Genomic DNA, 25788 nt, shown 5'->3' with positions numbered 1-25788 from the left:
AGCAGACTGACATTAAGCTGTATAAAGTAAGATGTGATGGGTACAAATGGAACTCTAGCAAGAACAAGGAACACAAAAGACCTTACTTAAGACTGAGGATATGCTTCCCTGTATAATCGCTGTGGCTCTTACCTTTTGTTGTGAACACTTCTTTTGAAAGCATTGGTACAAACTATGCTTTACCAATGAGTTTATTATCTGAAGAATCTAAGTTTAATTTATCTCTCCCTCCTTTACATAAGGGAAGAACATTTTAGAGTGCATTAGCTATGAAAGTGTCCTTCATTGCTATTTGAGTATTCAATTTAGGAGAAAAAGAAAGGTTGTCAAAGAATGCTAATTAAACCAATCAAACAAATGTGCGCAAAAGCAAGAGTAATTGTAAATACAGGGTTAGTCAAAATGCATAGGCCAATAAGCCATTCAATTGAATGGCTTATTGGCCTATGCATTTTGACTAACCCTGTATTAAAAGAAACATGAACTGTCAGGGCTCTTTTTGAGCAAAAAAAATCTCATCAATATCCAATGTTATGCCATATAAAAATTTCAGACAGAGAAAGAAAGAAAGAAAGAAAGAAAGAAAGAAAGAAAGAAAGAAAGAAAGAACAGTTGAAGTGACAATATGAATAAATCAAATATACATCCATGCACAGTTTGGGACTGTAACACTAGTATATAGCATAGATGGTGTTTTGGGTTTTTTTTTAATGTAGTCCATCTCATATCACAATTTCAGGTTGTATGTTATGGTTAAGAGAGAAGCTGTAGTAGGCAGCCAGAAGGATATTAAATCAACATGCAAGGAAAGAAGTGAGATTCCATCATCCATTATCATTCTGATTGCATGAATAGCAATGGCTCTGAAGGAGAGAGGCTGTTGAGTGAGAGGCTGTTGAGTGAATTGAAAGGTTTCCATTCATGCCTAGACACTGAAAAACCTGATATATGAATATTTAACTTGTAGAAGAGATCACACACATAGAAATAGTTCTTCAGAAATGTCATCTTTCATGTGATGATGGAGTGGGGTGGGCTTAGCACACATCCTTCCTCATATGTTTGGTTTAGATTAAAACCTTTATTGTGTCTGAATAGATCTTTTTTGGGGGGGGGGAAGCCATATAGGAAGTGAAGAACTAACAATCTGGAATAACATGTCATCAGATAAAGCTTCATTTGCATTTTTCTAATTCTTCTTTTCCACTTAACTCTGGGCGCTTCCAGACTTCACTAAAAGCACTCCAAATTAGGTTTAAGAAACCTGCTTAGGTACACATTTAAGTCCCCACACCTTCCCCCAAAACCTGCGCTTTCCTGGAGGGGTGTCTAGATGCCCTTCCGGTACCTTCTGGGAAGGCACCCAGACATCCAGAAGCCTTCCCCAAAAAGCCCATAAAAATCAAAGCAAATTACCTGGCTGCCATTATAGTACTTCTGGAGTCTTCCTAGCATGTAGAAATGACATGCCAGGGGATGGGGCAAAGGGTGAAGAGCAATGTTCCTCACACACTCCTCCTCACAAACTCACACTCACAAATTCACCTGGTGTGTCATTTCTATATGCTAGAAGGACTCCAGAAGTAATTTAATGGAGGCTGGGTAAATTGTTTTAATTTTACAATTTGGGGGGGGGGGGGTTAGTGTCTCTTGGTTTTTCAGGCTCATGGAGCCTGAAAAACCCAAGAGGGCTGTGTGGATTGGGCCCAGGGATCACATTATGCGTTCCCGGGCCATCTATACTGGGTCCATATCTGGAAAGATCCAAATCTTATCAAAGATCTGAGTCCTACCAGGTATCAAATTAATTTAAGAAAAAGCAGGTTTCCTTACTTTGTCTCAAATTAATCTGATTTTACCCAAGGTGTTGTTTGGACGCCTCTGGTAAAAGTGCACGAGCTCACGTGTTTTGGGTCCTGTTTGGATGGGCCCTCTGAGTGTCAAAGAATGACTAAAAATATAAAGGTGCTCCACCTCAAACTGTCTCTGATATTAGGAAACCAACATAGGATGTGATGGAATTATTCAAACAATACCATTTGACAGCATGGCGATTTAAGTTCAAGATCCTATACATTTTTAATATAGTGTTAGTATTTGATGCATAGCAGTTATGCTGGATCTCAAAGTTGTGCCACGAAGCCTTTGATTTCACCTGTTTTGCAACTATCAATCAGTTTTTCTTTCAGCAAACTCAAAAGCATGTGAAACTGCAGTTTAACATAATTTCCATTTTAAATTTTAAAGCAGCAGTCATTCACTTCAGTGAGCACCTCTGCTAATATCTATCAGAGATATCCAATATTAAGACAGATTTGATACATTTTTTCAAAAGTTACTCTGTTTTAACATTCTTTGCCCCTCCCCCTGCCCCCTCCCCCCCAATATATGGGGCTAAATTTAATGTTAGCCCCAGGCTAGTTTCATTAAAATCAATCAGACTTCTTAAGTTGTGTTTTAAAAGTTAGATTCATTTCAGTAGTTCTAGTCAAACTGAGGCTAATATTTGATTTAGTCCTTTGCTCACATTAGTGATAAGTTTGAATATGAGATGGATTAGAAAGGAGATGAAACAAAAAAACTTTAGGTTTCCTAGAAAGAAAAGCTGCAGTCACAGTGAAACTGATTGAACCCAATGGGATTCACTGTCTGCTCTTTAAAAATGTGGCCAGAATCTTCTATGGCAGGCACAAGTATGCAATTAAGTCTACGTGTTAGACAACGATTGTAAAAATTCCCCAGTCTTCAGTTTTGGGCAAACTGCTGCTGCAATTGACAAAGGTCAATTCACCTTTCAATCGGAAAGCTATTGGGTGATAGACCCATCCCATACCACCCTGTTATGTGAGCATTCTCCAGCATGAGAGAGAAATGTACTATCAGGTCCTGCTTCTACTTATCACACTGTAACGCCCCAGGGATGGAGGGAAAATAGTAGCCATCTACTTTCTGGGCAACATGGGAATACATTCCCGTAGATCACATGGCTGCTTTTTAGTAAGTGGGGATAAGGATGGAAATGAGGCTGAAATTCACTGTGTAGCATTGTGACTACATTGTTTATGCACTGTACATTTAATATAGGATTCTGGACTCATAAAAATGTAAAAAAAAGACTGGTAACATCAAGCTGTTCAAAAGGAACATCTAATAATTTATTTTCCATCAAAGATAGAAGGACCTACGTTGATTATATTATTATATTATAATGAGTAGTAGTAGTAGTGGTAGTAGTAATAGTAATAGTAGTAATAGTAATAATAATAGCAATACTAATAATAATAATAATAATAATAATAATAATAATAATAAATCTTTATTTATACCCTTCTTTTCTCCCTCACTGGACCCAAAGCAACTTACAACATTTTAAAATAACACAGACAGATGAAATACACCAATAATAAATATGTGTGCATTCTAACCTTTTTTGAATTATGATAAACCTAAGGTGAACCTTTTATGAGGTTTTCTAGGAATAAGAATATGACTTATCCAAGGTCATTCAGTGCCTTTCCATGGTTGAGCAGGAAGCTGAACCCTGAAAGTTGTACTCCAACATTCAAACCACTACATCACACTGGTTCATATCAAAGTTTTGAAAAACATTAGAAACATTTTGCAAAGATTTGCTGTCTTAGTCTATTCTACAAAAGAAAGGAAGAGAAATGAAATAAAGGAAGAAAGAAAGAAAATGATGAAAGCATGATTTTTTTGGATCACAAATTTTAATTCTACATGATATAGAGCAGGGGTTCTCAAACTAAGGCCCGTGGGCCAGATGCAGCCCTCCAAGGACATTTACTTGGCCACTGGTCTAAACTTTAAACTTAGGGTCACCTTAAGTCTGAAACAACTTCAAGTCACACAACAACAACAGCAACAACAATCTGAATTAATTTGACTATCTGATCAGCCAAAAGCAGACCCACCACTCCATTGAAAAACTGGTAAGTTTGTGTTGGTTAAAATTGTTCATCATTTTAAATACTGTATTGTTCTTCCATGTTTTTTGCAGTACAAATAATATATCTGCAGTGTGCATAGGAATTTGTCCATTTTTTTTCTCAAAATATATTCTGACCCCCCAACAATCTGATGGACAATGAACAGGCCCTCTGCTTTAAAGGTTTGAGGACTCCTGATATAAAGTGTTGGTTTCTAATATATGTAATTTCTTGATGCTTGTGGGTAAACAGTATTTCTTGCTGTTTCTTTGCCAGTGTTGATGTGGAGATTGTCTGGTTTGCCTACTCTGGAACATGCAACATATCATTGTCCTTCTTTAGGGGTCCCTTTCAAATCCTTGATATTGCATCTGTCATATACGTATGTGTGTGTGTGTGTGTGTGTGTGTGTGTGAATGGCTGGATGGCCCTTTGTCAGGAGGGCATTGATTATGTTTTCTTGCCCCAGTGAAGGGAATTGGACTGGATGGCCTTCAGGCAGCATTTCTCAACCTGGGAAATCAAGACCCCGGGGGGGGGGGGGGTTACCAGGGGGTGTCAGAAGGGTCACAAAAGACCACCAGAAAACAAAGAATTTTCTGTTGGTCATGGATATTTGGTGGGATATTTGGCCCAATTCCATCTTTGGTGGGGTTTGGAATGCTCTTTGATTGTAGGTGAACTATACATCCTAGTAACTACAACTCCCAAATGTCAAGGTCTATTTCCCCCAAACTCTATCTGTGTTCACATTTAGGCATATCGAGTATTCCTGTCAAGTTTTTTCTAGATCCATCATTGTTTGAGTCCACAGTGTTCTCTGGATGGAGGTGAACTACAATTCCAAAATTCAAGGTCAATGCCCACCACACCCTTTCAGTATTTTCTGTTGGTCATGGGAGTTCTGTGTGCCAAGTTTGGTTCAATTCCATTGTTGATGGAGTTCAGAATGCTCTTTGATTATAGGTGAACTATAAATCCCAGCAACTACAACTCCCAAATGACAAAATCATAATTTTTGAGTGATGGTCACTCCTTCTGTAGTGAGACATTTTGTTGCCAAATTTGGTGTGATTTCATTCATTGCTTCTTTTGTTTTTAAGGTACTCATTATGCACAGAGCATTTAGATAGATAGATAGATAGATAGATAGATAGATAGATAGATAGAGAGATAGAGAGATAGAGAGATAGATAGATAGATAGATAGATAGATAGATAGATAGATAGATAGATAGATAGATAGTAGGCCTGGGTAACAACGGAAAAATTTGTTTCTAAAATCAATTTGTATTTGGGGTTTTTTTTGTTTCGATATTTAAAATAATTACAAAATTTTCCTTTTAAAAAGTTCGATATTTACGAAATTTTGTAAATGGTAAAAAATTAACGAATTGATTTCCGAAACAATAACGAATCGATTTGTTAATGGCGGACGCGACCGCGAAATATGCTAAAAAACCTCCAAAACCTTCTGAAGCTTCCCTCTCCCTCTGTTGTTGACTGTTGGTGTGATATTATAATTTTTTTTCACTAATTAAACCATAAAACTGGCCCAGACATGCGGAAATAATAACGAAACGACCTCAAAACAATAACGAAACGAATACAATATCGAAATACGAAGCATTTACAAAACGTTTTTGAAAATTCGTTTTTTTAATAATTGCTCCAGAATGGTTTGTTATCGTTTTGTAATTGAAAAAATTAACGAATTATTAACGAATTACGAATTAACGAAACGAAACCGCCCAGCCCTAATAGATAGATAGATAGATGATAGATAGTAGGGCTGGGCGGTTTCGTTCGTTAATTTTGTATATCGTTTTTTTCCCGTTAATTTCCCATATACGAAACGATATCAAACTTTTTTCCAAACCCGGAAGTGTATTTTCAAAATCGAAACAACATGCGCCAAATATTTTTGTATTTCCATCCATTTTGGAAATACGTAAGATGCTTGCTGGGAGCCCTCCTCTCTCTCCTCTCCTTAGCCAGTCAGAGCCTGAAAGAGGAGGAGGAGGAGGAGGAGAGGGCGGGGAAGGCGCCAGCTGAGCAAGCAAGCGAGAGGGCCAGCGACCCTCAGCGGGAAGGCGGCCCCGTCCCTCCTTCCTCACCTTTGTGGTGGGTGTGCTTCGGAGGAGCCGGGCCCGACTCGGCAGCAGCACTTGAGGGCCCGCCAGAGTGAGTGCCTGCCTTCCCTCCTTTCCCTTCCTCTTTTCTTTCTTCTCCTTTCCCTCCTCTTGGTGGAGAGAGAGAGAGAGTGAGAGCCCGCAGGACTCAGGAGGGTGGGATGGAGCTGGGAGCAGCAGGGAGGCTCAGTCTGTTTGTCCTGTGGCTCTTTTTGGCAAGCATTTTCTGCCAAATATTTTTTTTTATTATTAAAAAAAATAATTAAATTAAAAAATATTGAAAAAATATTGGGAAAAAAATTCGTTGATGTTTTGCGCATGCGCAACCGCGGGCGCCATCTTTACAAAACGTTTTGTAAATATTAACGAAATTTCGTAAATACCAAACTTTTTTTAATGGAAAATTTCGGATATATTTTTAAATACAAAACGCTGAGGCACCCTAAAAACGAAACGATATTAGAAACAAATTTTTCCGTTGTTACCCAGGCCTAATAGATAGATAGATAGATAGATAGATAGATAGATAGATATAGATAGATGTTTGGAGATGATGAAACATCTGCATTACCTCTTTCATTCTTTCAATTTAAGGTGCTGGTGTTATCCTACAAAGCCCTAAACGGTTCCGGCCCAAAATACCTTTCAGACCGCATCTCGACCTATGAGCCCACGAGGGTCTTGAGATCGTCTGGGGAGGCCCTTCTCTCGATCCCGTCTGCTTCACAGGCACGTCTGGCGGGGATGAGAGAGAGGGCCTTCTCGGTGGTGGCCCCCCGGCTGTGGAACACCCTCCCTGTTGACATCAGGCAGGCGCCCTCCCTTATGTCTTTTCGTAAGAGCCTAAAGACATGGCTATTTGAGAAGGCATTTAACTGAGTGTACATTGACTGGTAATGACAACTGGAACGGAATATGGATTATGAGTTTGGTTATGATTCTACGATAAGACGGAGCGGATTATTTTTAGTGTAATTATATTAGTGTGTATTAGTGATATGTTGATTTTTCGTCGTGCTTTATTGTAAACTGTCTTTTATATGTTGTACACCGCCGTGAGTCGCCCTAAAGGGCTGAGAACGGCGGTCAACAAATGCAGCAAATAAATAAATAAATAAATAAATAAATAAATTCTTCTCATTCTTAGTACATATTTAGAAATAACAGGATTTGGCTCAAGATGACTGCAATTTAACATTACATAGACCAACACCAGTGAGGGAAAATGAAGCATACTAGGAGTTGGAAGTAGCAGATAGCAGACTAAAGTCTAGATTCGTCCCATGTACAAGTAAAAGGTATCCCACATACAAAAACTGTTTCTCCATCATTTAAGCGCCAGACTGGTGCTATAAATGGCACACAAATAGTTTACAGCACTGCACTGCTGAGAATTATTTCTTATCACAATTTAACATTCAACATTCTTTTTTCCTTTTGTAATATTTGCTTACCTTTTATATTCTTGAAAAACTGCAGTTATGGAGCAGATGGTAAAAACATACTTTTCCAGTTGATTGTGATAGCTATTCATTCACTGAGGTAGAAAATTATTGTACATCATTCACTTTCATTGAGAGAAGTGATTTAAGCACATGGGCATAATACATTTCTGCAAGAACAGCTGGAGGTTTTGCCAACTAATACCTTACTTCATACTATTTTTCTGCACAAGACTTCTATTAAATGTCTTTTGCATGAGGGAAAAAAATCTGTTTTTAATGTTTCCTTGGGGAGTGAAAATTGTGTGCTTTGGCAGGCAAGTATTTGAAACAATGGTAGTTTTATAAACATTAATATGAGATTGTCAATTGTTTTTATGGCTGTTGAATTCTTTTATCTAACATCTTACCCATCAAAAATATATTCCAGGCAAATCAGTTTTTTATTACCCAAATGGCACAAATCCTCAGAGAGAGTAAAGACAAGAACAGTGTTACATAAGTGAGATTATAAAATTGTAGTCTCTACATATCTCATAGACTCATTGGGACAATTCTCATGAAGGGATGAAAATAATATCTAAAATTAATATGTCTGCAGGTGTTTCCTTTTTTCCTGTTTATCTCTCTCCTTCAGTGTGTGGTCCAAGGAAGCAGGACTTCCGAGTCTAAGGACCTCATCACATGAAGCCTGAGAAGCTAGGGGACAGTGGTGGGAACAGTGGAGCAGTGTAACACTCTGTTCCCTTACTGTCATGGGTCATGGGATCCCTTTCCTTGACAATTCCCTACTGTCTTTGATTTCCTCATGCTCTCTCCCTAACCTCTTCTATGAGGAGTTGGATGCTCCATTTTTCTGTGCTGCTGGCATCCTAATGGAGCCCCTCTAGAAGTAGCCCTGTTTCATCTGATTGGCTCTGGTGGTCTCTGTGTGCAAGCAGTGCCAAGAAACATAGAAAAGATGCTTCTTGGCTTCAATGTGATAAGGTCCTCCGACATGCTTGGGGGCAGTGCGAGCAACCATTACTTCCATATATCTGGAGCCTTTGTCTTTTCATCTCATATCAGGAAAGCAGACGGTTATTTATTTAGAGTACTTATATTCCTTCCTTCTCAGCCCAAGGGGGACTCAGGGTGGATTACGGAACACATATATGGCAGACATTGAATGCTGATTATACAATGACAAGACAGACAACAGATAGAGGTATATATAGGCTTTTTCTCAACATTCAGCATCTTTTGGAGGTTGTGCTTGTTTCTAGTAACAGGGGGGTACTGTTGCTCCATTTCCTTGTTGAAGAGCTTTCTTTGTTCATAAGCTTTCCTCCAAAATGCCATGCCTAAAATACCTCCCCCTTTTCTTTTCGAGTAGATGATGAGCAATATTTGTGGGATCAACCTTGACTTTTTCACTGCTTTTAAAAAGAGTATGTATACGGGAGCTTCTCTGTTACTTCTGTCTGTTCTAAAGAGGTGGGGTTTAGGTGTTTAACTGTAAGGGGTGTATCCAAAGTTAGTCCAACAAATTAAATATATATTGCTCTTTAGAAAGGAAGAAGAAAGGATAATCCTATATTGACATTTCAAACTAATTTTCTCCAATTTAATGATGCAGCTGACATCTGATTGGTGCTGGTTATTTGATGCATCTATGCATAGCCCTGCATCTATGTCTCCCTTCTCTTTTAGTACAGTTGCCTTTCCCAACAGGACCAGGGAAGGGGGTGTGCCTTTAAAATCCATTAGAAATCACTCTGAAAATTTGAAGCAAGACTTTTAGCCTTAAATAGTTTACTTACGGAGTCTCTAAAAGCCATCAGTAGATCAGAGACAGCAAGAAGGAAAGAGTAATGCAGCCATACAGATGATAACAACATGTAGTGTGCAAATAAATGGAGGAAATGTTTTGCATGGTTGGGGACAGGGATAGAGAATACCATCTACTGCCCAAATGTCTGTGTTATGAGCTACAAATTTGGTGGCTGACCAATGCTCATAATGTAATTCTCATTGTCATTGCTTTCAGTATTTAATTTCCTCCACTGGCAAGAATCTCTTCTTCAAGCTCTTTCTTCTGTACCAAAAAAAGAAGAAAGAAACAGAAAAGAAACTGTCTTCTGTGCAGGAAGCTGTTTTCCTTGCAAAAAATCTGCACATTTATCTGTACAGAATAATATCTCTTCAAAATAGTTTGATCTGGAAACCAATTGGGTCTCAAGATGCTGCTAGACTATAACTCCCATGAGTAGTAGCATAGTCAGGAGGAATGCTGGAGACTGTACTACAACACATCAAATCTAGAAAATAGATTAAAATTGTCATATCCATGTTGCAAAAAATGGAATCCAGATAACTTCATTTCTTAGGGTAACCTAAGCATTTGTGACTTGAGTGAAATTTCAGTTCTGGACATTGTGACTCACTAGTTAAATTCTTAGTAGCTACCTTACACCAGAAGATGATAAAAAATACCATTTGATAAAATGTCAGCCATTAAGAGGACTGAAACGGGATCTTGTGGGAAACATCTGATGAATACATGTTGTGAGAAGTCACAAATTCAAAAGTACCTTTGGTAAACAAATATTTATGAAGCAAGAGTACCTGTCAAATAGTACAATTCAGAGACCTAGCTTTCCAAGAAACAGGCTTATGGGCTTTTGGGTTAGCTCAGAGTATGTGTTTGTTTTCCTGCTACATTATTAAAAAGAGAAATGTTTGACATATTTGAGAAAAGATATTTATATGAGTTCAGAGCAAAGGAAAAGGAATGAACCATATATCACTGGGATTGGTCTACAAAGTTATTTTTTTCTATCAATGTACAGAACTGCTCTGGATGGAAAATGCAACTTTTAAAGCTCTATTTTACTGGAGGTAGGGGAGAGATGTGTGGCTGACAGCTATTGGATTTGAAAATGGACAGTTCCGAGTATAAATATCAAGTATTAAATCTTCCAAACTGCTGGTAAGCCTTTCTGAAGACTGGGATCATCATGAGTCCAGTCCCAGAGAAGGCCACCATCACATCTTTTATATCTATGCTAAACATACCTGGTGACAGCAGTACTGGTTATTAGGAAATACCAGAGAATAAAGCTCCTTGCAGGGTATATTGCTCAACAAAGACTAGCTGATCCACCCCTCCAGAAGACAGTGGGTGAATTGCTCATCTCAAAAGTTGAGCTTTTTGTGATAATTTGAGATCCACCCCTCCAGAAGACACTGGATGAATTGCTCACCTCAAAAGTTGAGCTTTTTTTTGATAATTTGAACCCAACCACCTGACGAAGGCTCTTGTGAGTAGAAACCGGTCGTAGGTTGGAGTCAATTCATGTGACTACTGGAATCTACTCATATGGAATAAAGAACAGGACATTTACTCACACGAAGACTGTGTTTTATATTTCAAGAGAAGACCAGTTGTTTCTACTTAATGTAAATGTGGCAGTCCTGTTTTTTTATATGTGTATGTGTAATATATACATTTAGTTAATTTAGTGATTTTCATATTACCACAACCAGTGGATTTTGGTCTCCACAGTATTAGGAAATACCATCAGCAGCATGATAAGTCTTGAAATGCAGAAGGCATCTAATAAACATACCTTACAAAACTATGGAAAGTTCTCTGGCACCATCAGTTTGATACATCCATACAGAAAGTAAATCCAGTGTTAGTTGCATAAATACAGTATATACACTACCCAGTACAAAAGGCCTAGTATTTGAAAGGGACTCTGGCATAGTAAGGCCTTTGCTAGCTTTTGCTTGGTGTAATGATCAGAGGAACAAACACTTTCTGCATGTTCTTTCATCAGCTAATCCAGTTTTGGCTTTATACAAAATAACTCATTTGGGGTCTTCTCCCATTCTATAAGAACACCAGATAAAGTCATTGGGTCTCTTCCACCATTATTACCATGAGATTTTTGGCCTTATAGAAAAATACAAAAGGTACAGATATGACTCCATGTGAGGTAGACAAGGATCACCTCACCCACCTCATAGGAAACCTGCTACAAAACAGGAGTTTTTTTTGTTGAGTTCCAGGGCCAGAGAAGCAGATGGCGGAAACAGAAAGCTGACTGGCACAACCTGGGGATCACAACCAGAAACAGTGAAGACATCCGCCCTTGCGCTATGCTATTCTGCTGCTGACAGGCCCATAGCCAGGATTTTGTTTCGTGGGGAGCTGAGTTTTATTCGAATGGGCTGAGTCTGAGTGAAAGAGGGTCTAGCCTAGCAAACCTTTTGTATTGTTACCCCAATACCCCCATGCATATGGGATATATTGAGCATTGTAATCAGATCATGATACGAATAAACATAACAGTTTAAATAATGTACCAGTAAGGCCCTCTCGCAGACCACCATGAGAATTTCGGGGGGGGGGGGGCTGAAGCCCCCCAAGCCCCCCCCCCTCCCCGACTACATGCCTGGCTGGTGAGTATGCATGCCCAGTGTGGAACACATCTCATCATGCTAAAACAGTGGATGTGGCTCTTAATGAGACATGCCGCATTATCACGGGGTTTTCTAAGATCTACAGAGACACTCGCTGGAACACCTCAGCAAGCGAGAGTCCAAAAGTGGCAGGCTCAAACTCAGAACCTCAATCAATGGCTGATACCAAATGAGAGACTCCCCTTGGGCACACAGAAAACTGTTCAGTTGCCTCCCCTGAAGACACTCCAGCAGGGGAGAAGGGTCCAGCCACCCACGTGAGGGGAGGCTTCCTTCCTACATTCTCCATGGCTTCATGCACAGCATCCTGGGCCTTTCCAATCTTCTCTGGGCTCTGATTCAGGACACCACTGGGGATATCCTGGAAGGCTTGGGCATTTGAGAGGACAGCCTGAACTTCTTCCAGGCTGCTATAAGCCTCTTGGACCTTTTCTTTGAGAGCATCAGGGAGAGCCTCCATGTCAGTCAGGAGCTTCAAGCAGTTAGCCTGCATCTGCCGGGTGATGGTTTGGGATACTTGCAGTGCCTGGGATTCCATCTCTGCCTGACTGGGCTCACTGATCTCGCTCTGCCCTGGCTGTCAGATCCACTACAGCCACATTTCTCGCAGCTTCTTTTGGCCTCATTGAATTTTATATTCCTATGTCTGCTTCATAAACCTCAGCAAGTACATGAATTGCTCAAGGTGGAATAGGGCCATGTTGAATGTTTGCTTGACTCGTTGGACTTTTTCTAGAGAGTGTTGATAGGCTCTGCTTTGAAGCTTGGCTGAGAACGAGCCCAGGAGCACGCAATACTTCTGGTCTGCCTTTTTAATTATCTATCAGAAGCAGCATATTAGACACTTCCAGTGCTGAAGAGGCTGCAAGGGCAGCTAGCTCTGAATCTGTTATTGGGGGATATTTTTCTATCCAAAGATGTGATTTGTTGATCATTTTGCTGACACCATCTGCCCCATGCTGGTCTCCATCACAGTATGCATACCATTCCTCACAGTAGAACTGGCTATCTCTGTGCTTTCCTGGGCAGCTTTTGCGACTTTTGTATAAACTAGTGCCAAGGACTCGATGAGGAAGCCTTTGGCAATGGATACAACCTTTTCCACTGCCTGCTGCACAACTGGGAATCTTTCCTGTAGAACATCAAGAAACTTGCAGGCAAGGGTGTCCACCCCAGTAATTTGAGGTTCAAGTTTATCCAGAAGAGGCTGTGCCCCACTTACTGCTGTAGTCACAATAGCTTTCACTCCCACCTCTGCCATATCACAGACTGCCTGGATAGCTGGATGGCACTTCTTGGCAGAAGGATAGGTAGCAGACACCATGTCATAGGTAGAGCGGACCAAGGGAAGTTCGGCTACTTTTTTAAATTACACACAGACAATCATCTCTGGTGCTTTCCAGGCTTGCTGTCTGTGCAGTTTCTTCAGTGGAAGACATGATGAGAGTGAGTAGGAGATACACACAGAGCCAACTTGGCTTCTCAAAGGCCCCTGGTGAACCCAGTGTTAGTTGTAGAGAAAGCAAAAATAAACAAAACATAATCTAAATGGGAAAGCATCTGTATTTCATTTTTTTAAAAGTTGTTATATCCCACAAACATTGGGAAAAGCTGATACCGTTTGTGAAACTGGATCATTCAGCCAAAGTAGGTCATAGCTATGTGGTAGGCTCTGAACGTGTTTAAGAGCTCTGAACTATACCAGGTTTACTTTATAATGTCCGAATCCCCAACAATATTCTTCATGCACTGAGCAGTTACCTTATTGAGCCTACAGTCCTGTTTATAACTAGCCAAGTATAATCTCACTCAACTCAGACTGATTTATTTCTGAGTAGAAATATATAGCCTGGTACATGCTGATCTTCCTCAGATAGCACTATAGGCAGTAGTTGAGATGACACTGAAAAATGAAAAATACAAATTCATAAGAGAGTAGTAGTAGTGGTAGCATTTATCTATGAGCTCATCCAAACTCTGAAGAAATCTAACAATATCAAAATATCATATTATTAAAAGTCACAATTTAGAGGTAGGTATCCAGTGTTTGTGTTTTGAATACTAATGTCCATCAGACTTAATTAGCATTGTCAATGGTGATTTAAGGAGCTCCACTGGCTGCCGTTTATTTTCCGGTCCCAATTCAAGGTGCAGGTTATCATCTATAAAGCCTAAACAGTTTGGGACCTGTCTACCTTCATGACCATATCTCCCTCCATGAGCCAGCCCGGGCTCTCCGATCTTCTGGGGAGGCCTTCCTTTTGTCCCTGCCAGTTTCACAAGCTTGCTTTGTGGGCACAAGGGAGAAAGCTTTCTCCTCTGTGCCCCCCTTCCCGACTCTGGAACTCATTACTTGGAGAGATTAGGAAAGCCCCTACCCTAGAAACCTTTAAAAAGAACCTTAAAACCTGGCTCTTCCACTGCGCCTTTGGTGTGTAGGTACACAACCTCACACTATTGCTCAGCCTCAATGTTTCTGTCACTGGAGTACACGTCCCGTCCCCCGTCCCCCCAATATGGGAAAGCTTGGTTCCACAATCCCTGTTTTAATGAGCTCTCCTCCGCAAATAACCTGTTCCTCCTTTTAACTCACCTGAGTTTTTAAATCAGTTTTTAATCATTTTATTCTGCACATGTGGCCCGCCCATTGTCACAGTGACTGTGTTTATTGTAACTTCATATTGATAATGTATTCATATGTTTTATGTAATTATGGTGTTGTTGCTTATTGCTTGTGTTTTTGGTTTTATTTTGCTGTAATTTGTTTTTTGGGCCTGGCCTCATGTAAGCCGCCCTGAGTCCCCATTGGGGGAGATGGTGGCAGGGTGTAAATAAAGATTGTTGTTGTTGTTGTTGTTGTTGTTGTTGTTAGTATTAGTATTAGTATTAGTATTATTACAATCCAGAACTTATGTAGAGTTTCTCAATGGAAGGCACCCAGAAAATCACAAGGTTGTATAACTTTTACAAAACATGCATTCTACAGATAAAGGAGTCAATCCAATTGTTCGTTCCAATTAGGGTACACCTATATAAGGTAAAAGTTTCTCCTTGACATTAAGTATAGTCGTATCTGACTCTAAGGGTGGTGCTCATCTGCATTTCTAAGCTGAAGAGCCAGCATTGTCTGCAGACACCTCCAAGGTCATGTGGCTGGCATGACTGCATGGAGCACCATTACCTTCCTGCTGAAGCGGTACCTATTGATCTACTGACATTTGCATGTTTCCGAACTGCTAGGTGGGCAGAAGCTGGGGCTAACAGCGGGAGCTCACCCCACTCCTCAGATTTGAACTGCTGCTCTTTTGGACAACAAGTTCAGCAGCTCAGTGGTTAACCTGCTGTGCCACTGGGTGTTTCCCTATTGTTTTTCACATTTCCAGCATTTGTTGTGAATATTTTTATAATATTTTGCTAGTTTGTTCAGAGTTTATGTACCATTGGTACATCATGTTATACCAATTTTCTTTAAGATCATAGACATAAATATATTTCAATTTGTGATTCCAAATTCTCTCCTATTCTTCCATTTTTATTTGGTGTCCTATGTTAGGCGCCCACTTCACTATACAATCTTTTACCTGTTCTGTTGTCCATTTTAGCAGTTTCTTATATATATATTTGTAATTTTCTTTTCTGTTATCATTATTCTTTCCCAGAAAACTTTTTTTTCTCCATAAGTCCTGTGGTTTTATCTTTATTGTGATATTCTTTTTTGTTTTCTATACTGGAACCATGATACATTCTTGTCTGTTTTATTAATTTCATCTTGTGTCTTTAGCATATAGGTTCCATTTTGTTTCTTTAGTATTTCTTTACATGTGGGCTATTTCAACCATCATAATTGTCTTCTCTGACCAGCTTCTACTGGTGAAATCCATAGTTGTGTTTTAGAATAGACTATATTTCTCTCAGATTTTTATTCATGCAGCTCTTATATGATTATTAGGAAAAACTTTTTGATGGTAAGAGCTGTTTGGCAGTGGAATCTCCTTCTCTGTAGGTTTTTAAGCAAAGGCTGGATGGCCATCTGTCAGGGCTGCTTTGATTCTGTGTTTTTGCCCAGCAGGGGGTTGGACTGGATGATCCTTGAGGTCTCTTCCAACTCTATGATTCTAAGACATCTTGGGCGAACCCAGAATCATAATGTTTTCTACAATCTGTAACAAATATATACACAAGGATAAGTTGGAGCCCAGACAGCATCGGGTACCATGCCAATTTATCCTCCGCTTCCTTTCTCATCTAAAATCTTGTTCCTCATTAAAGAGGCAAAAAAAAAAATTGAGATTCTGTTCTGCCTTGAAGTCTCATGTCATATAATTGCATTTCTAGCATACAAACAGACTTCTACAGGAACAGTAGAGCAGCCACTTACAGAGGCTTACACAATTAATCAAAGGGTGGCTCGACATGAATGTTCTCTGGTCATTTTTTTGCATGTCATGAAAATCAGATGAGAGAATCTCTATATGCCGCCAGATTCCAAAATGTACATCTAAATTCAAAGAGAGAGCAAGAAGGCATGGAGTGCCATTCTGCATGGCCCGCAGCAATCCAAACCCTATAGATTAAGTTCAGAAGTGGCAGGTGAAAATGTCTTCTCTTTTTGGAGTGGGGTGTTGTTTATCTATAAAGGAACACTTGCCTCTGTTCTCATTTGATGCAGGAACACTTTCTTTCTCTTTGTTCAAAATTGTCTACCTTTCGCATCTAATCCAGGGCAGTTACCTACTTACACTGATTTTTATTTCATACTTAAACAATATGTTCCACTAACACATCTAGGAAGGCCAATGCATTGCATATATGCAAGATGAGATTTCACTTATCAAGCAAAGACGTCTTTGCTCATTTTTAACTGACATATTATCTTAGGCACAGCTCAGCATGTCCAAAGCTGGGGAGGTGGAAGAGGAGGCAATCCTTAGCCCTTTTCACTGACAAATATCTAATAGAACAGCAGTAGCTGTAAGTGCCAGTGTCCTTGGCTCTGAATTGAAATGTCATAAGTAGAGCTATAATGTAGCATTTATCTGCTCAGGCCCTTCAGAGTATGAAACCTTAGTGCTACCATTGTAACCAGATGCTTTAACATTTGTCAGCATCACACACATATACACACAGGGATAAAGAAAATAAATTCTCATGGCATCATATTAAAAATAATTCTGTCAGAGTTTGCTGAAATAATAACAAAGGGTCCTGGGGCTTATTTATTTATTTATCGTGTCATCCGCAACCAGAACATTGTGTTACATTTCTAACAGAACAAAACAAACAAACCGATTAAAAAAACCCCAGAAAACACAAATTTTGCAAACTTGGTAGCTGATTAAATGTCCTTTGACCAATATCTGGCCACTTGGAGTGCCTCTGTTGTTGCCGCAAGAAGGTCCTCCATCGTGCGTGTGGCTGGGCTCAGGATGCATTGCAGCAGGTGGTCAGTGGTTTGCTCTTCTCCGCACTCGCATGCCATGGATTCCACCCTGTAGCCCCAACCTAGCTAAACCAATGTGAAATTCCTGGAAATGAGTTAATTGATGTAGAGCAGTGCTTCTCAAACTGTGCACCTCCAGGCATTTTGGATTTAATCTCCCAGAAATCCCTGCCAGCTTACCAGCTGTTAGGAATTGTGGGAGCTGAAGTCCATAATAATAATAATAATAATAATAATAATAATAATAATAATTCTGCATGGTACTGTGAAATCCACACCTGTGGTATTTCCCTGCGTCCATGCAGCTGACTCGGATCTTTCTTGAAAGCTTTTCCTAATTAGGGACTCCAGCCCCGCCCATCTACTCCTAATAAAGCCAGGCAGCGGGGCTTGGAGCCTTAGTTCCCTTTCTCCGTGAAAGCAGCAACAACTCGGTGTTCTCTCCTAAAACAACTATTGGTTTGACTCAAGGACTCCAGTTTGACTACTCTAACAGACAGCAATTCCAACTTGTGTTCTGGGACCTTTGTTTATCCTATTTAGGCCAGTATGGCATTTTCTTCAACTTTGAAATGTATGGCTTATGGGGGGAAGTTGCTCCAGGGTGACTCCCACCCCCTTTGTGTTTCTTGCTAGTGGGAGGACAACCCCACTCCCTCCCTCTAAATAAATAAATAAAAAAAAGTGCCGTGTCCGCTGAGGCGCAGGCTTTTTTGCCTTTGGCAATGGGCAGTAACTTACTTTCTTTTTCTTCTGTTCCCCTTGCTCAGAAAGCAGGAGGGAAGAAGACTTTTAAACAGCCTACCACCCCTTTACAGAACCAGGAACTGGTAGAGCTTGTGGCAGCAAAATGCCACTGTGGCTTGGTGCCAATAACTTTGTTTTGGGTTGCAGCCACGCCTCTCTTTTTGGAGGACAGCTTGTTCTCTCTGCCCATGCTTTCCCTGCCCCATTTACCCCAGCAGGCAGTGGACGCTGCAATGATCCCTGCCATGCTTTTGCCCCCCTCAGGGGAGGGGAGGCTCAAGGCAGCCACGCCACCTGTGTGAGTGATGGCTAGCCAAGGCTTTGGGTCTAAGCCCATGGAATATAACTCCTTGGAGGGGCCTTCGGGCTGCAACGATCCCTGCCATGCTTTTGCCCCCCTCAGGGGAGGGGAGGCTCAAGGCAGCCACGCCACCTGTGTGAGTGATGGCTAGCCAAGGCTTTGGGTCTAAGCCCATGGAATATAACTCCTTGGAGGGGCCTTCGGGCTACCATCCTCCCTCTGCATCATGCCGCCTGGGAGCTTCAGTGACGGCTCAGAATGTAAGTACTGTGTCTTTTGGGCCCCATCTGCCACTTGGCCCATGCCTCAACAGGTAGGTTGCTACTATTTTGAATAGGCACAAATTGCACCCTCCTTTCCTTCTCAAGGATTTGGAGTCCCTTCTTTTGGTTTTCTACCCAGAGGTGGTGGCTTGGATAGTTGCAGCTATCTGGCTAGCTTATGAAATGGCAGGACTGGACTTACCTGTTCAGATCCATGCTCATTCCACTAGAGCATTGGCAGCCTCCATGGCTTTTTTGCACAGTGTGCCTCTGGATGATATCTGTCGGGTGGCCATATGGTCAACACCGCATACTTTTGTCTCCCATTATAAATTGGATTTAGCTGCCAAGAAGGAGACGGCTTTTGGGAGAGCAGTACTTTTTTCTGCACCAGCATGACACCCACCATCCATGGGACTGCTCGCTAGTCTACCACAGGTGTGGATTTCACAGTACCACACAGAAGAAAGTAAGGTTGCTTACCTATAACCATGTTTCTTCTAGTGGTTAACTGTGAAATTCACGCAACCCGCCCATCCTCCCCACATTCTGTCATGCCTTTTATCTCCGACTGTCTTTCACGGTACGGAACTAAGGCTCCAAGCCCCGCTGCCTGGCTTTATTAGGAGTAGATGGGCGGGGCTGGAGTCCCTAATTAGGAAAATCTTTCAAGAAAGATCCGAGTCAGCTGCGTGGACGCAGGGAAATACCACAGGTGTGAATTTCACAGTTAACCACTAGAAGAAACATGGTTACAGGTAAGCAACCTTACTTTTTATTTATATACCGCTCTATCTCCCCGAGGGGACTCAGAGCGGTTTCCAAGTAACAGCATCAATACATACAGAGTAAACAACATAAACATAAGATTAACAAAACAATATAAGCATAAAAACTGTCGCCATAACACGCACACACACACATATATATATTAAAAGTAATCTTGCCTGTTCAAGGAAATTTAAAAGGCTGGGCCGAGATTAGTGCAAGCTCAAAGATTCTAGGGGGCTTGGGAATTAAGTGCAGTGCTATAGCAGGCAACAACAATAATAGGTACAGGTCTATGGCTGGAGGAGCACAGTTTGAGAAACTCTGACATAGAACAAATTCATGAAAATTGGATGGCAATTTTTAAAGTTTCATACTAGTAAAACACATTTGCTTTTCTCATGGTTGGCAGTTCCAGTGCTTTCACACAGACAATATCAAACCTAGATTATGCCCACTATTTTGGGCCAGTTTGGGACTAATTGCTCACACCTGTTCTTACTTGATCACTGTCTTGGCAGTTATTTGCCAAGTGATGAGCAAGTACACAGAGGAGGAAATTGGCCCTTAATGACCTCCATTATGGACTAATCCAGAGCTGATTACCACAAGAACTGGGACACAATGACTCTGTTAACCTTCAGTGCCAACTCAGTGAAAGCCAATATTACATGTTCTCATTTATTTCATGTATACACATACTCACAGTAGCAGGAAGTGGCTCTGGTGTCAGTGAAGTTGGGCTTTAGTCTGAGCTTTGAAGGTGTTAAATGTCCATATATGACTTAGAGCTGCTTTATAATTCTGGTTAAGATTTTATTTACACAGGCCCCAAAACCTGAAAGAATGTAGGGTAGCCTGGTGGCTAGAAAACACAGACAGAAAATGTGTTCTTGATCATGGAACTGCATGAAAAACACATGTTTAAAAGGTTCACATAAAATCTTATATTTACCAAAAATGTGCTGCTACGATGCAGTGTGTATCCCAGCTGTCCTCAAAAAATGAGACTTCCTTACAGTACACAGCTGATGGGGAATGTAAACAGTTGAAGCCATGGACACACAGGTGGCTAAATGGAAACACAAGAGAAAAGGAATTTGCATGAGAATTCTCTTCAGCCATTCCTTTGTTCTCATATTTCTGAAAGGAAACAGAGCTTGAATTTAGTGAGCACTAACATGGCAGATAAGTGACCCTAAATGGAAACGGGGTTGAAGAGGACAAATCTAAAGGCACCAGGTGTGAAGATGAGAAGTGATGACATGAGCTTACTCCAAAGGGCCTGCAGATCAAGGATGCCCTCTTTGGAAAGTTTAAGGGAAAAACAGGGGACTGGGAAGGGAGAGTGACAGTACAGTGTTGGTTCTTCAGGCTCCTGGAGTCCCAAAAATTGGGGTGTCAGTGGGGACTGACCCTCAACATTAAGGAAGGTGATCTCAAGTCAAAATTCCCACAGGACCCATACCTGGAAAAATCCAGATCTTATTTCAGCTGTTTTTTTTTTAAAAAAAAAAAACCCTGGTGTTTGCTCTGGTTTAATCCGGATTTACCCAAGACATTGTTTGGTTGCCTCAGGCTAATCTGGAACCCACCACGGATTTTGGCCCTATAAAGAAGGGCCTGGAGGAATGAAATAGCAGCCTCTGCATTGATCAAAATGAGACATTTGCAGGCACAATGTTCATTTATGCCTGTATGTGCTTCTAATGAGATATTACCTGATGTTCGTAAATAATTTTGTTGAGATTCTACATTGAGGAGATGGAGTCTCACTTTCTGCTCATATAGTTACAAAGTGGTTGCACAGTGATACATTATTAACAAATTGTTACACTGAACAATCAAATTACAACAAAGTGAATGTGTACCACTACATACAGAATACTCTGTCAGTTTTAAGCACGAATTTTAAGTTCATGCCATCCCATATAATAAGTAAAGCGTTGGGGATCATTGTTTTTCCCTTAAGCTTTGCAACACCTTATTCAGAAATTAAATAAATGATTTTCCTACCCCATCACATGTTTTCCTTTGCTCAGCTTCCTTTTCAAATTATCTGTTTGCCTTCCCATCACATGGAAGACATTCTCCTTCGACTGTCTCCTCCTCCATTTTCTTTTACTTGAAGAAATCCTCTGATTCTGTTTTCTCAGAAGTACTTTTTAGCAAGAGATAATTAAACGGGATTGGTTCCATTCTATATTATTCTACATTGCAATTTAAAAGTACAGATACCTCCCAATTCAAAAGGTAACTCTATTGAATTAACATTGTTTATAAAAGATAATCCTAAAGATTATAATGGAAGAAAGGGTTCTATACTGCCCATCTTTGCTCCTTCCTCCAGAATGTTATCTTTACAAAAGGGCAATAGGGAATTTCCATCACACATAAAATTTCATGTTTTTACACATCTCTGTGTGGGGAATTAAAAAAGAAGTCAATTACCAATAGACTTAGGAAGTGTAGAAAAAAACCACATTAGAAACTGAAATACCTGGAACCCAATGTATGAACTTGGATCATGTGATGGGCTCTGTAGGTAGCCATTTCTTAAATGTGTAGAAATGCTGATTTTATTGTGTGTGATGCATTCCTTAATCTCTGTTCTGTGTATTTAATATGTATTTTATAGAAATGTTTTAATATGTATCTTTTATTAAAATACATTTAATATGTATCTTTTTATAGAACTACATATTAATATATTTGTTTATAGAATTTTTGCAATGTTTGTGTGTTTGATTGTGCTGAAACCCACCTTGAGTCACAAGGAGAGGTGAGTAAAATAATAAGAATAACAAGAATAAGAATAATTGGTTATGGCTCACGAATGGAACACTGAAAAAGGAGACAGAAGGCCTGATTCTTGCAGCCCAGGAGCAAGCCATCAGAACAAATGCAATTAAGGCCAGGATTGAAAAATCAGCTGATGACCCAAAATGCAGACTATGCAAGGAAGCTAATCAAATCCTCAGCTGCTACAAGAAAATTGCACAGACAGACTACAAACAGAGGCAAAACTCTGTGGTCCAAATAATTCATTGGAACTTATGTCACAGGTACCACCTGCCAGTAGTAAATAACTGGTGGGATCATAAACCTGCAAAGTGGAAAATGAACACACAAAAATACTGTGGGACTTTCAAATCCAGACTGGCAAAGTTTTGGAACACAATACACTAGACATCACAATTGTAGAAAAGAAAAAAAGTTTGGATTATTGATCTTGCCATACCAGGGAACATTCACATTGAGGAAAAACAACAGGAAAAACTTAGCCATTATCAGGATCTCAAAACTGAACTGCAAAAGCTCTGGCATAAACCAGTACAGGTGGTTCCAGTGGTCATCAGCACACTAGGTGCCATGTTGAAAGATCTCAGCCGGCAATTGGAAACAATAAACATTGACAAAATCACAATCTGTCAATTGCAAAAGGCCACCCTATTTGGATCTGTGTACATCATTCAAAAATACATCACACAGTCCTAGACACCTGGAAAGTGTTTGACTTGTGATTTTGTGATATGAAATTCAGCATATATATCTCATTTGCTGTGATATACTGTGTTTTGTGTCAGTAAAATAATAATAATAATAATAATAATAATAATAATAATAATAATTCACTGTTTCACAGAACTACAGGCTTTATTTATTTATGAAATTAAATACCCTCTTTTCCCCAGTCAAGGACCCAAGGTGGCTTACAACCTGTAAAAACATACAATATAAACATTAAAAACAAGTTAAAACCATAAATATTACCAAATGCTTTGAAACACTAATTAAAACCCCCATAAAATACATTAAAAACCACCCTGATAATACGTAACGAAGTCAAAGGGCCTTCCTAATCTTTGGATATCACTAGTTTCCTCTGAAGACTTCCTTGAAAAGGAAGGCTTTTAGGCTCTTCCTGAATGCCAACAAAGAAGGTGCAGATTTAATTTCCCCTGGGAGAGCATTTCAAAGAGAGAGAGCCACTCCCAAGAATAACCTCTTTCTACCTATCTTCAAATGAAGAGTGTCACGGATGCTTGGAAACATCAGCATATCCCCACTTGATCTTAATGCTCTCCTTGGTATGTACAAAGCAACCTGATGTCTCAAGTAATTTGAACCAATGCCGTGAAGGGCTCTAAAGGTCAAAACCAGCACTTTGAATCGGGCCCAGAACATAACTGGGAGCCAATGCTGCTGTTTCAGGAGTAGGATGGCATGTTCTCTGTTAATAGCCTAGCTGCTGATCTTTGAACACACTGAAGTTTCCAAACTGTTTTCAAAGGCATAGAGCACATTATTTATTTCTGATTTCTTTATTTGCGGCATTTGTAGCCCACCTTTCTCAGCCTTATGGCGACTCAAGGCGGCTTACAGAAATTGGCAGAATTCGATGCCATAAAGAACAATTAAAAATATTCAACCTAATATTATAGAAACCATATAAACCATTGAAACCATTAAAAACATATTATCAACAGTGTCATCCTGCTAAAATCATTGTCCAGCAGCATCTAGTCATTCAGTGTTCATTCTTCCTATTTCATAATTATTTATTCCACTGCATTTCCAAAAGCTTGTTCAAAGAGCCTGAAGGTCAGGAGGGAGGGGGCCAATCTAATATCCCTAGGGAGGGAGTTCCACAGGCAAGGGGCCACCACTGAGAAGACCCTGTCTCTTGTTTCTGCAGATGAACTTACGAAGAAGGCAGGATCAAGAGCAGGGCCTCTCCAGATGATCTTAAATTCCTAGATGATTCATAAGGAGAGATACATTCAGACAGGTAAGCTGGGTCAGAACCATTTAGGGCTTTATAGACTAAAGCCAGCACTTTGAAGCACTTTACATCACAGTAGTCTAGGCGGGATATAACCAAGGCATGTACCATGGTGACCAGGTCAGACTTTTTCCAGGAACGGTCGCAGTTGGAGCAACAATTTTAGTAGAGCAAAGGCGATCCTGACTTCCACCACCTGGGCTTCTAGGTTTAAAGAAGAGCCTAGAACCACACCCAAACTGCAACCAGAGCTTTCAGGGGAGTGTACCCCTATTTTGAGATCCGTCCTATGTGAGACCAGTAGAATTCCATCTTATTTGAATACAGTTTGTTTACCCTCATCCAGCCCATTACTGCCTCCAGTTATTGGCACAGACACAGCACGGCTTCCTTGCCATTATCTAGTGAAAAGGTGTAGTAGAGTTTGACTATTAGACAATTTTATATAAAGGGACTTGACGATTCACAGAGTTTGGTGTCCACAAAGTGTGGGGGGGGGGGGAGAGAGAGAGAGGAAGTTTTCGGGAAACAAAACTCCAGTGGATACCAAGAGCCTGCCATAGGCAAGCAAAGCCTAGGGAGATTAATAGTCACCCCATCCTTGCTCTGGAAGGGAAATCCAAAGGGGAAATTTGGCCAGGACTCCAGAAATGTTTCCTTCTTGTTTGTTTGGTATGCATGGATGACACACAATGGTGACAGATTGCCACCTCCCTTCCTCCTCCCACATAACATGGAAAAGTTACTTTATGAACTACCTCTCACAGAATTTCCAGCAACGTAAGGGTTAAATACCCCCACCCTCCAAACTTGGAAAGTTTACTTTTCTGGTCTGCAGTTCAACAAATTTGGCTACTAACCATGAGATGCAGAGCCAACCTTAAGAAATTGGGGCTACAAAGTGGAATCCATGACATGTGAATGTGGAGAAGAACAAACCACAGACCACCTACTGCAATGCAACCTGAGGACCTTCTTGCAGCAACACCAGGGTACTCCAGGTGGCCAGCAACCGGTCAAAGGACATTTAATAAAATACCAAGTCTACAAACTTTGTGTTTTGTTTGTTTGTTTGTTTTTAATGAAATACAACTGTTTTGGTTCGCTCCTGACATGATAAATAAATAAACTAAAAATAGCTATTGGATTTTGGGATCTGTAGTTCAAAGAAAAAAAATCCCCAAACTTTGGGTTTATTATATTGCTAGTCTATATCAGTGTTGCCTGACTATTGTTGGTACCACTGCCTACCTACTTTCTCTCTTCTCCAGCTCTGAGAGGATATACCTCACAATGTCTCCATAGCAACATTCTGGCAATATCGGGCAGGATCTTTTTGTGACATTTTCCTTCTTTTCTCCATTTCCCTTATACACATGTCAACTTTCTCCCAGGACCACTTCAAAAGGAGGGTATGGATCTTGGGAAACTATAACTTCTAGGAGGACTCCATCGCATAGAACCGTGGCATTTAAAGTGGGGTGCAAGGGCAT

The 25788-nt window shown here is 40.3% G+C and overlaps 1 pseudogene; it reads right to left on the bottom strand.

The window, feature by feature from the left end:
* Positions 1-12138: 12138 nt before the first annotated feature.
* The window catches only part of LOC132770209 (perilipin-3 pseudogene), a 48232-nt pseudogene continuing 34582 nt past the window's right edge, over positions 12139-25788 (bottom strand).

This window comes from Anolis sagrei, chromosome 3 (genome assembly GCF_037176765.1).
Source record: "Anolis sagrei isolate rAnoSag1 chromosome 3, rAnoSag1.mat, whole genome shotgun sequence".
Taxonomy (NCBI): domain Eukaryota; kingdom Metazoa; phylum Chordata; class Lepidosauria; order Squamata; family Dactyloidae; genus Anolis; species Anolis sagrei.
The sequence above is the reverse complement of the archived record's forward strand: the minus strand, read 5'-3'. Positions and strand labels throughout refer to the sequence as shown.